The following is a 12,284-nucleotide window of genomic DNA, read 5'->3' on the forward strand; positions in this document are numbered from 1 at the left end:
GATATCCTGCAGCCTCTTCACTTGTTTCACATGACTTCTGAAGAGGCTGCTTAAAATAATAAAAAAATAGATAAATGATAAAAAGAACTGAAGTATCCTTTTGTGTGAAGCCAAAACAGTTCATGGTCAGGAACTGAATGTTGGTCCTCAGTTTCACATTATCCTTTGCCATTTGTGATTTTCATTTTACTGATTCAATTCAGCTTAGTTTCTGGACCATAAAAAGAAAATAGAAATGAAGAGCAGATCTAGGTCGGGGGTTTGCTTACAAATAAAATCCAATCCATTAAGCTGGTTGCAAATGTATATTTCAGTGCTGATTTATTTTGAGGTAAGTGCATGTCGTCACTGGGCACCCGTCCTAATATCCCCTTGTGTGGCTTGGTGTCAAATTTTGTTTGATAACACTCTTGTGAAGCGCCTTATAGTGAGTTGCATCGAAACTACAGCACAGAGACATGGCTGCAGGGTGACCAAGACTGGGAGCTGAATATCCAAGGGTATTCAATATTTAGGAAGGATAGGCAAAAAGGAAAAGGAGGTGGGGTGGCGTTGTTGGTAAAGGATGAAATCAGAGCAATAGTGAGAAAGGATATTGACTCAGAAAATCAAGATGTAGAATCAGTCTGGGTGGAGTTAAGAAGCACCAAGGGGTAGAAAACACTGGTGGGAGTTGTCTATGGGCCTCCAAACAGTAGTGGTAATGTAGGGGACGGCATCAAACAGGAAATTAGAGATGCATGTAAGAAGGGTACTACAGTAATCATGGGTGACTTGAATCCACATACAGACTGGCCAAACTAAATTAGCAATAATACTGTGGAGGATGAATTCCTGGAATGTGTATGAGATGTTTTTTAGACCAGTACGTTGAGGAGCCAACTAGGGAACAGGCTATCCTAGATTGGGTATTGTGCAATGAGAAGGGGTTAATTAATAATCTTGTTGTGCGGGGTCCATTAGAAAAGAGTGACCATAACATGATAGAATTCTTCATTAAGATGGAAAGTGAAGTAGTGCAATCCGAAACTAGGGTCCTAAATCTAAACACAGGAAACTACAAAGGTATGAGGAGTGAGTTGGCTGTGAGAGATTGGGAAGCTTCATTAAAAGGCATGATGGTGAATAGGCAATAGCTAACATTTAAGGAATGAATTGCAACAATTATACATTCCTTTCTGGTGCAAAAACACAAAAGGAAAAGTGGCCCAATCATGGCTAACTAAAGAAATTAAGGATAGTATTAGATCCAAAGAGGAGTCATATAAAGTTGCCAGAAAAAGTAGTAAGCCTGAGGATTGGGAGCAGTTTAGAATTCAGCAAAAAGGGACCAAGAGATTGATTAAGAGGGGAAAAATCGAGTATGAGAGTAAACTTGCAAGGAACATAAAAGTGGACTGTTGAAGCTTCTACAAGTATGTAAAAAGAAAAAGATTAGTGAATACAAATGTAGGTCCCTTACAGTCAGAAATGAGAGAATTTATAATGGGGAACAAGGAAATGGCAGAGCAATTAAACAAATACTTTGGTTTTGTCTTCACGGAAGAGGACACAAGTAACTTCCCAGAAATGCTTGGGAACCATGGGACTATGGAGAAGGAGGAATTAAAGGAAATCAGTATTAGTAAAAGAAATAGAGCTGGAGAAATTAATGGGACTGAAAGCCAATAAATCCCCAAGGCCTGATAATCTGCATCCCAGAGTACTAAAAGAGGTAGCCATGGAAATAGTGGATGCATTAGTTGTCATCTTCCAAAATTCTATTGATTATGGAACAGTTCCTGCAGATTGGAGGGTGGCAAATGTAACCCCCACTATTTAAAAAAGGAGGAAGAGAGAAAACAGGGAACTATAGACCGGTTAGCTTAACATCAGTCGTAGGGAAAATGCTAGAGTCTATTATAAAGGATGTGATAACAGGTCACTTGGAAAATATCAACAGGATTAGACAGTCAACATGGATTTATGAAAGGGAAATCATGTTTGACAAACCTACTGAGTTTTTTTAGGATGTAACTGGTAGAATAGAGAAAGGAGAACCAGTGGATGTGGTTTATTTGGATTTTCATAAGGCCTTTGATAAAGTCCCACGTAAGAGGTTAGTGTGCAAAATTAAAGCACATGGGATTGGTGGTAATATAATGGCATGGATTAAAAATTGGTTAACAGACAGGAAACAGAGAGTAGGAATAAATGGGTCTTTTTCGGGGTGGCAGGCAGTGACTAGAGGGGTATCACAGGGATCAGTGCTTGGTCCCCAGCCATTCACAATATAAATCAATGATTTGGATGAGGGAACCAAATGTAATATTTCCAAGTTTGCTGACGACACAAAACTAGATGGGATTGTGAGTTTTGAGGCGGATGCAAAGAGGCTTCAAGGCGATTTAGACAAGTTGAATGAGTGGGCGAAAACATGGCAGATGCAGTATAATGTGGATAAATGTGAAATTATCCACTTCGGAAGGAAAAACAGAAAGGCAGAGTATTATTTAAACTGTGATAGATTGGGAAATGTTGATGTACAAAGGGACCTGGGTGTCCTTTTACACCAGTCACTGAAAGCAAACATGCAGGTGCAGCATGAAGTTAGGAAGACAAATGGTATGTTGGCCTTGATTGCAAGAGGATTTGAGTACAGGAGCAAGGATGTCTTACTGCAGTTATACAAGGCCTTGGTGAAACCACACCTGGAGTATTGTGTGCAGTTTTGGTCTCCTTACCTAAGAAAGGATATACTTGCCATAGAGAGAGTGCAGCGAAGGTTCACCAGACTGATTACTGGGATGGCAGGACTGTGGTATGAGGAGAGTTTGGTTCGACTTGGCCTGTATTCACTCGAGTTTAGAAGAATGAGAGGGGATCTCATTGAAACATATAAAATTCTTACAGGGCAAGACAGACTGGATTCAGGGAGGATGTTTCCCCTGGCTGGGGGTCCAGAACGAGGGGTCACAGTCTCAGGATACGGGGTAGGACATTTAAGACTGAGATGAGGAGAAATTTCTCCACTCACTGGGTGGTGAACCTGTGGAATTCTCTGCCACAGAAGGCTGTGGAGGCCAAGTCACTGAATATATTTAAGAAGGAGATAGATAGATTTCTAACACAGAAGGCATCAAGGGGTATGGGGAGAGAGCGGGAATATGGTATTGAGATAAAGGATCAGCCATGATCATATTGAATGGTGGAGCAGGCTCGAAGGGCCGAATGGCCTACTCCTCCAATTTTCAATGTTTCTATGAAACAGACCATTTGGCAAAACTGGTGATGCTGGCGTTTATGCTGCACACCAGCCTCCTCCCTCCCTACTTCATCTAACCCTATCAGCGTACCCTTCTATTCCTTTCTCCCTCATGTACTTATCTAGCTTCCCATTAAATGCATCTATGCTATTTCCCTCAACATCTCCTTGTCGTAGCATGTTCCACATTCTTACCACTCTGGGTAAAGAGGTTTCTCCTGAATTCCCTATTGGATTTATTAGCGACTATCTTATATTTATGACTTCTCGTTTTGGACTCCCCCACAAGTGGAAACATTTTCTCTGCATCTATCCTATCAAACCCTTTCATAATCTTAAAGACCTCTATCAGGTCACCCCTCAGCCTTCTCTTTTCTAGAGAAAAGAGCCCCAGCCAATTGAGCCTTTCCTGATAAGTATATCCTTTCAGTTCTGGTATCATCCTTGTGAATCTTTTTTGCACCCTCTCCAATGCCTCCACATCCTTTCTAGAATATGGAGACCAGAACTGTGCACAGTACTCCAAGTGTGGACTAACTAAGGTTTTATAAAAGTTTAACATCACTCTAAATAAGTTTAACATAATGCTTTGGGAAGTTTTACTACATTAAAGTCACTATATAAATGCCAGGTGGTGTTATTGTATCTGGGTTAGTGAAACTACCCCACAGTTTTTTTGATGAATGCAAGAATCGGATAATTTTGTATGTTGCAGTGCATTATAGATTATTTCAGTTTGGAAATAAAGTCCCTTTGCAGCATAACCACAGAATAAAGGGGTCAAATCTGCTGAGGTTAGTACTTTGTTTAATGCTCAACTCAAACTGAAGAATTTGAGGAAGAAAAACTGGCATCAACAAGTTCATTGTTTCAGTTTAATGCTGTACTGTGTATCCATTGAAGAAATAAATGATAATTCTGTTAAGAAATCATCAAACATACCTAATGAAGTGATTACTGAGCATATTCCTCTCTCCACTGCTGTGTTCTAATTTTGCCAGGACCTTTCAACCCTGTTGGGTCGTCCTTATTTTATTAAATCTATCAGAATGAGCTCACTATTTAAAAGACTCCCACTCTGTCTCTCAGGAATGCGAATAAGGGTTATACTATTAATATAAAAGATGATGCAGCCAGTAATATTAGAGAGATGGAGGCAAATTAAGTTTGTTATATGAATGGCTTTTGGTTCCCCTAATGGATGTGAGTTCATTCAATGCACAGCTGAACCAGTTTCACCAGGAAGGTATGAGGTTTGATTCTTTGTATGTATTGGGGTCGCTGAAGGAGGTGGGGGAGGGAGGGAGGGTAGAGGCAGTGTAGGTAGATTGCAACAATTGGTCTCAATGAGAAGTGCCAGGATTCTCACTCCTAATCACTAACCAGTGACCCTGCTGAAAAGATATGAAGACATTGGCTGAGGACAGGACTAAGGTTACCCCTCCCTTCCCTATGATTGAATCGGTTCTAATGCTCAAGGCTTGCATGTGATAAAGGCCATTTGGGCAAGGTGCTGAAGGGTGACCCACACCCTTGGAACTTTACCCTAGCAAGTAGTCAACATTTTTAGGAGCGAAAGACTGAAGAGAAAAATGCTTGTCCTTTCTAACTGAAGCTACTTACATAGAGACAAAGTACCATTTGTTTACGTTATTCACCTGTAACTGAAGCAGAAGGTGTACATCATCTTTAATTATCTTCTGTTTAGATTATTATTAATACCACCATCGTCTCTAGACATTTGCAATACACATGTCTCCCTGTAGACGTGCCCTTGAGCCTGTAAGGCTGACTCAATATCCACATGGTCCCAGTCATCAATCATCTCTGCCCATCTCTTCCATGTTATCATTTCTTGAACTTTATTAAGAAATATTGCCTCCAACACCCTGTTCTCATCTTTTGTGCTTACAAGATCAAACCAAGCCAGATATCCCTTGACTTTCTCGCGCTCACAATCCCATCGGCTGTCATCAAATTTCTTTATTTACCTGGTATCACCTCACTCATAGGATCCTACAATATAAATTTAATTTAAATATCTCTAACTTTCAACATGTGGAATACAATGCCAGTACTTAACAAAACTCTGCTTTAAGTTATATCTTCAAAAATCACTTTCCTAAGATTCAGTATAAAAGTGCTTCTAAAACTTAATGATTAGTTCATGGTTTTGCAATAATTCTGTTCTGAAAATAATTGGCACAGAAATGTTTGAATGACCAACATCACAATAAGTTACTTACTAATTCCATCCACTTTTAAAATGAACCCTTTCATGTATCTGCAAATCTGAAGCTAAAGCATGTTATTTGATTTGTGGGTCCATATCAATCATCGAGACATGAAAATGGATTGATATTTTACTAATATGCGAATCTGACCTAAGGGTGTTGTGCGGCACACATAAGATATTCTAATGTCACCAATTAAGGCTGACCTTTTGCAACCATGTATTAAATGGAGTCTTGAGATGTATTTTCTTTCATCCTCTTGCCATTTTTTATATTTCAAAGTTCTTTTCTCCCCCTCCCCTTTCTCTGCTACTCTCCCTTCCCTTCCCTTGCAACTCCGCCAGCCTACACAATGGGGGTGATTTTAAACCCCAAGAACGAGTGGGTTGGGGGCGGGTGGGAGTTGAAAACAGTTGTTTTTTGGGTCGCGACCGCAACCCAGCTTTATTTCCGGGTTTATCGTCGGTGCGGAAAAGTACAGGCTTCCCACTGGGAATGTCAAGTCCAATGGTTTTGCAGTCGCGACCCAAAAAAAAACTATTTTCAACTCCCACCCGTCCCCAACCCACCCGTTCTTGGGGTTTAAAATCACCCCCCATGCCTCAGAGTTGACAGGCAACCTACTCTCAAGCATTTGCAACTATTGCTCTTGAGTCAATGTCTGTGAGGAGTAAGAGCAGGAGAGAGTGACTAGCCCCTGACTTTCATCCATCCTCGATGTGGTGAATGGACTGACATCTGAAACACATATAGTTTTATCTGTCATTATTAACACTGCACCACCTTCCAGGTGGAGTGTTACATATAGCTCTAATAAATCGTTGGTCATCCATAAAAGATTGGTTTTAATATTACAAAATGTCATTAGCTATATTAAAAATCAATTTAAAATATAACATTAAATAATATAATATTTGGGCAAATAACATCCATGCAGAAGATACTAATGTTTAATATACATAGGATATCGAATTTTCCAGCAGCTGGCAACAGGTTATTTCTGAATAATCCCTATGGTACTTGGATCAGAATCGTCAATCCATTTGCATGAATGTTGTCTTCTTTCAAATATGCAGAGTAGAGTGAAGAGAGGTGGTCAGAAAAACTATTCAAAAGCAGAATAAGTAACAAGAATAAACTGAGTCAGTAGGGATAATGGTCCAGAATTTCCTGCAATGGCAACATTGACGACGTAAGCCCTAAATTTCACCATTTTGTATGCCAAAATGTAGCTGACTTACTCCATAAATTTTCAGATGAAGTAATTAAAATATGCAGCAGCGAGCATAGCGACGAATCAGAAACGGTGCAGCCAATGGATAGACTCAGTCATTGAATTATGGTTAATGTACCTTGCAATTTAATATTGGGAAATTAAAGTTCCCATTTATTCCATTCAGAAATTCTAGTTCAGCAATCATTGTACAGAGTCAAAAAAAGTGAAATGGGTGCATTTATACTTTTCACTCAGAACAAATACATTTCATATACACTTAAACTTTTAAAAGATGCATTTCCAAATTTTGCTTGGACATTTTTCAATTACTGTGCAATAAATTTGATAGATGCAGTTTTCCCGTAATTAATGGTGCATTGTTTGATTCTAATCTCTACATCGTGTGATAATTTTATTGGAAAATCCTAAGTAGACTTCATAATAAAACCTATTTAACTAATAGCATAAAAGATAAAACTCTCCTTATCAGATGCGGCTCAATTTACATATAAAACTTAGATTTTTCTTTGAATTAAACTTTCGGCGACCGAGCATAATCGAAGGATGCCTAATTACAAGGACATTACCTATTAGGTGCGTTTTTATTATAAGCAATTAAAATATAGGAATGGAAAATTGTGATACATTTTAGCAGCTACGTGCTTCAAGTTTAAAACATTCACTATTTTACAGATAGAGATCTCTTAGAAAGTTAGTATGGAGTGTTATCCATAAAATATGTTGCACACATTCTGAAAATGTACGACTTTCATATTAAACCTTTCTTTGATGGTCAATTCGTGCAATAAAGTATTGAGGTAGGCCCAAAAAGCTCAACACAACTGTTGAATAGAACTAGGGAAATGTGGCGTCCTGCGCATCAAACCAAATAATTGGATCAGAGAAACATTTTCGTTCGCAAAGAAGGTTGCATTTATTTGGGATCCATGCCAAATCAAAGCCTTACTTCCTAACTCTTCAGAAATTAGAGGGTAAGTTTACGGATATTTGCAATTACTTAGGTTGAGGGAGAATTGAGTTACCAGTTATTAATTGCAATTATGTAAGGCATATTCCTAGCAGACCACACATAACTTTTATCTAGACTTAGATTATTGAACAAATAAAAATTCAGTGCAAGTTTCTGGTCTCTTGAAAATGTAATAACTGCGGATTCAAGCTTATCCCAAAGAAGGACGGACAAATCTCATATTTGGAAGAGGAAAGGTGCTAAATTTTATAAGGACTGACGATTCTGAGTTGCAAATGGTACTTCAGCCGACACTATAATGTATCACTGTTCCGATGGCTACCTATCTCCATTTCAAAAATTGGTTCTTTGAATCAAAGCGAGACCGAAATACTGAAATCAGTTTTACTTATTTTCTAACTGATTTTGGAGCCATAAATCACACTGCTGCCAGGTCATCAAGGGGCCACCAGCACCATTACTTTAAAGTCTAAGTGGAGCAGTGATAAAGGCAGTGTTAACTCAGGAAATTCACAGTTGCCATTGATTTTAATGGGTGCAGGGCTATGATTAACTTCTCACTGTTTTGGCGAAGATAATGGCGGAGGGGTGCAAAAGTCCCACAAGATTATGATGTGGCGTGATTAATGGGAAAAGTCACTTACGCATAATTTCCTGGGACTTCTATGTCGCAAAATGGGCCCTATGTCAAAGATGCACTGTTACAATGACGCAAGTCTCGAGGAAATTCTGGGCCATGTCACCCGAACACTTTGTTGTAACCCTCTGTACTGATAGTTAGGCCATTAGAAACTGAATTTACTAATTGCACAGCAATGAGTCAAATGCTCATTGGTGACAGTGTCTAATATGTGCTGTTTTGATTATTATTTATTATGTCTTACTTTCTATAAGAATGGGGCAGCGGACTCTGTTCTATATTCCAACATTCCCAGCCTTCACTGAATCTCACAAGTCCTCTTTCACACCGCAGCAGGGGGAAATCCACAAAGGCTCAAATTTTAATCCTTTCTTACATGTGTAGAAGGGATTCGTATCCCAAATTTGAAACATCAGTTTCTGTTATAATTGACTCACATATTTGTGCACCTCATGCCATTAAGATACTGTAGCTAAGGAGCACTCATTTACTTGTTTACCTACATTTGTTTTGAAGGATGATTGACCTCTTCATGTTCCTGACTGTTTTTGTTCCAAAGTGTCCAAAAGTCCATTGGATCAGGAAGATTAATGTGGTATTGCATACCTAACAGCCAAATATTCTTTGAGGCACTGGGGGTAATTTTCAACTTACTGTCGGTGTGTAAAACTGGAGACGCAGGTCAAGCATGTAATAGAAATGGAAATATAAAATTAATAGAAAGGAAAATCGGGGTGATTTCTATAACTGGTACCTGACCTGCAACAGTGGTAAGTTGAAAATTCCCCCCACCCTTCATGTTGATTGGGAGAGTATTGAGCAAACGTGGAATGTATGGAAGACAGATGAAAAGTGAGAGATAGTGTGAAGGTCGACATTGATCAGCAGAGATTGGGAAGGAAGGAAAGATGAAAGGAGCCTCTGAAGAGCAGAGATTGAAGTGGCCATGATGGAGGACATTGAAGAGTAGTCACCAGTAAGGATGGGGACCAGTTGTCTCCTAACCTAGGAGATATGATCCTTTTAAGATGGAAGAAAGTAGACAATAGAAAATCTGATAGCTGAAATTCAATAGGAGGGAAAGAGAGATGATGCAAAGAGAAAAATAGAGGCAATTCAGTGACCAAGTGAGTAAAGGCATCGCCTAATTATATTACGAAGCCATACCAACCAGAAACTCACAGTTTTGACTCTGGACTGTATTGTGTTAGCTGGGTCAGCAATTGCAATGTCCCTTGATTTGGGAGGGAAACATCAGCCAGGATTCCTGCTTCTAATTGGTACACGGTGACTTTTGCTGGAAAGTTTGCATGTACGGACATTTGGTGACGATAGGATTGACTGTGATGTCCTCCACAGCTGAATAGCCCCCCCAACACTGACTGACTGGGCTCATGTAGGATCACTTAGGCAAGGTCCCAGAGGACTGCTGATTGTCCTTGAGCCACGCCTGCACTTTCAGGAGAGGGAAGGGGGGGAAATTTTGAAAAAGGGGAACATACTTTGTGGAGCTGGATCACGTATGCGCACATTGCACCAGGAGCATGCCGTTGGAAAATCAGTCTATTTTGAATATTTCTTACAATGTTGAAAATTAACCTCCAACCTTCCTTATTTGTGTCAAAAAATGGGGTACAAAAGGTCACATGGTCTGCGGGTGCTTTAATACTGAACGACTGCAGCATCACGTATCTCCCACTGGAGACACTGTTGAGCTCTTGAAATTGTAGAGCGCCCCCAGGTCGCTGAAAGTGCTCCTCCAACATCTTAATTTACTCCACAAGTCTTCATTGGATCTGTGTGACCTGTAAATTCTTTGGTGGGTATATCTTGAAGGGTGTATCCTCCTCATGTGTTGTCTCACTTTCCTCTCTATTCTGTACTGCTGCTTCTCCTTCACCATTAAAATTGCAAATGAAGAAATGGCCATTGAGAATCCAATACCTGGTACGCAGAACCTCTTACTGTGGGCAGGTGCACAAATATCTTTCTGGTCTCACAGGCCCTCAATCTGTCAGAGGCAAATGAAGCTCTGTCCAGCTAAAAAGGGACAAAAAAAAGCCACTGCAAAAACAGCTCCAGTATTCAGTGCTCAAAATTTCTCTGAAGTAGATCACGTCTACCAGTCTCAGCTATTCCTGGCAACAGGCACACCTCAGATAAATAGTTCTAAGTTATTCCCAGTGCATGGCAAGCATAACTTCAAAGGCACTCATTTAAATATATTTAAATGACCTCAGTGGAGAATCGGCAGGCAGATCACAGGGAGGTGTGAATGGTTATTGTAGAGTGGATCGCTGCCATTAAGAGGCAAAAACTTGACCAAAAAAAGGTCCTGCTCCAAAATACGCCTCGCAAAATGCAGGTACGCTAAACGAGCGCCCCAGAAACACTTTTAATAATGGAATAAGTTGGGAACAGTAGCACTTTGTGTCGTGTAACTGTTTAAATATTCAGACTTTTTATAATAATGGCTCTGAATTTGCTACGAAAATGAGGGCGAATTTAATGCCATCGCTGAATTTAGTCCGTAAATCGTTTAGCAATTTGTGGCGAGGAAGAGAAACCCACTGAGTTCCGAATCGCCACAAATTGCTGGACAATTTGCACCGCTCCACTGTTCGCCTCCCCCTCAATCTCCCCACGAGTATCAAGAAATTGCTGCATTTGCGCAGTAAATATAAATGAAATTTGTCGCAGAAAGTTAGGGCTGGTATTTAGCAGCGTAAGGACCCTTTCAATGAGATTCATGTTCCTGCAACGCCACTCACCCTCTCCGGTCCAAAAAGGGAACAGTTGAAACTGTGGAGTCTCATTCCTGCAGGTGGGAAATTGTTCTTAGAGATTTTCAAATGTTTAAAACTTTCTGTCTCCAATCTTTACTTCCTCTCTTTATTTCTCTTTATGTATCTAATTTGATTCCAATTCACCCTATTTCCTTCTCTGACGTTCCTCCGTCTTTTTCTCAATCCCTAAATTTCACTGGATAAGGAGATAGACTGTTGGTCTCGTCGTTCGCCAAGGTCTCAGATGTTGCGTTGCCTGCAGCTCACACTTCCAGCAATTGGCGGTGCCAACATTTTTCGAGCTGAAGGGTGAGGAAAAAAGTCTAACAAATGGGGCTCGCCGCGAGATGCCCCGCTCCGGTAAATTCTGGGCCATTGTGGCACAGCTATAGTACGTTTTCCGAACGAGAGAAATGTGTCAAAAGCCATTTGGCAAGGTTTGGTGAAAGTTAGACAACGAGAATGACATGCTGACAACTAAGGTGCGACGTTAAGTGCCTCTGAACAATAAATAAGAATTCCAGAGTACCAGATGACCTGCAAGTCTCCAGCTTTTCATGAGCACTCGGTTTAATGAGGTGTTTGAAGTAGTCGACTTGTTAATCCTCATTTGCTAACTGTTGTTTTGATTTTATGAACCAAGGAATCAATTGTGTGGTTTGTACTTGTAATTTCCTCTGCACTAACAAATTACAAACCACTGTTTTCAAAGATTATTAGGAGTTGCATGGAGAGCAAATGTAGGGTGAAGAGGTCAGTGCTAGATCAGTTTCTGATCACTTGAATGCTACACTGGCATGTTATCTGTGGGAGAGGCAGTTTTAAGCATGCATCACCTTGTTTAAATGGGAAGATTTCTGCAGTTTGAATTATTGCACCACTTTTGCAAAGCATGTGGCATGCTCTCAATAGGGAACGTTTCAGAAAGTTTATCGTATTATTTTATTGTGCACTTGGCTGTTTTTGAGCATAAAATCAATGGAATTGTGAGTGGTCTATTCAGCGTACACTCAACTGCGCTGACAGTGCCTTTATACTTTTTGCCACTTGAACCTTTATTGATTTTGGAGGCACACAGCACATTTAAAATGCAGTATAACATGAATTCACGAATACAGTTGACCTACGTGATCTACTGCAGATGTACTGGATGGGAGATATTTGGAAGTGAAT

The 12,284-nt window shown here is 40.0% G+C and overlaps 1 protein-coding gene across 1 annotated transcript in view; it reads left to right on the top strand.

Moving 5' to 3' along the window:
- The window catches only part of csmd2 (CUB and Sushi multiple domains 2), a 1,323,345-nt gene that overhangs the window by 776,067 nt on the left and 534,994 nt on the right, over positions 1-12,284 (top strand). The window lies entirely within an intron of this gene.

Source organism: Heptranchias perlo, chromosome 26 (assembly GCF_035084215.1).
Source record: "Heptranchias perlo isolate sHepPer1 chromosome 26, sHepPer1.hap1, whole genome shotgun sequence".
Taxonomy (NCBI): Eukaryota; Metazoa; Chordata; class Chondrichthyes; order Hexanchiformes; family Hexanchidae; genus Heptranchias; species Heptranchias perlo.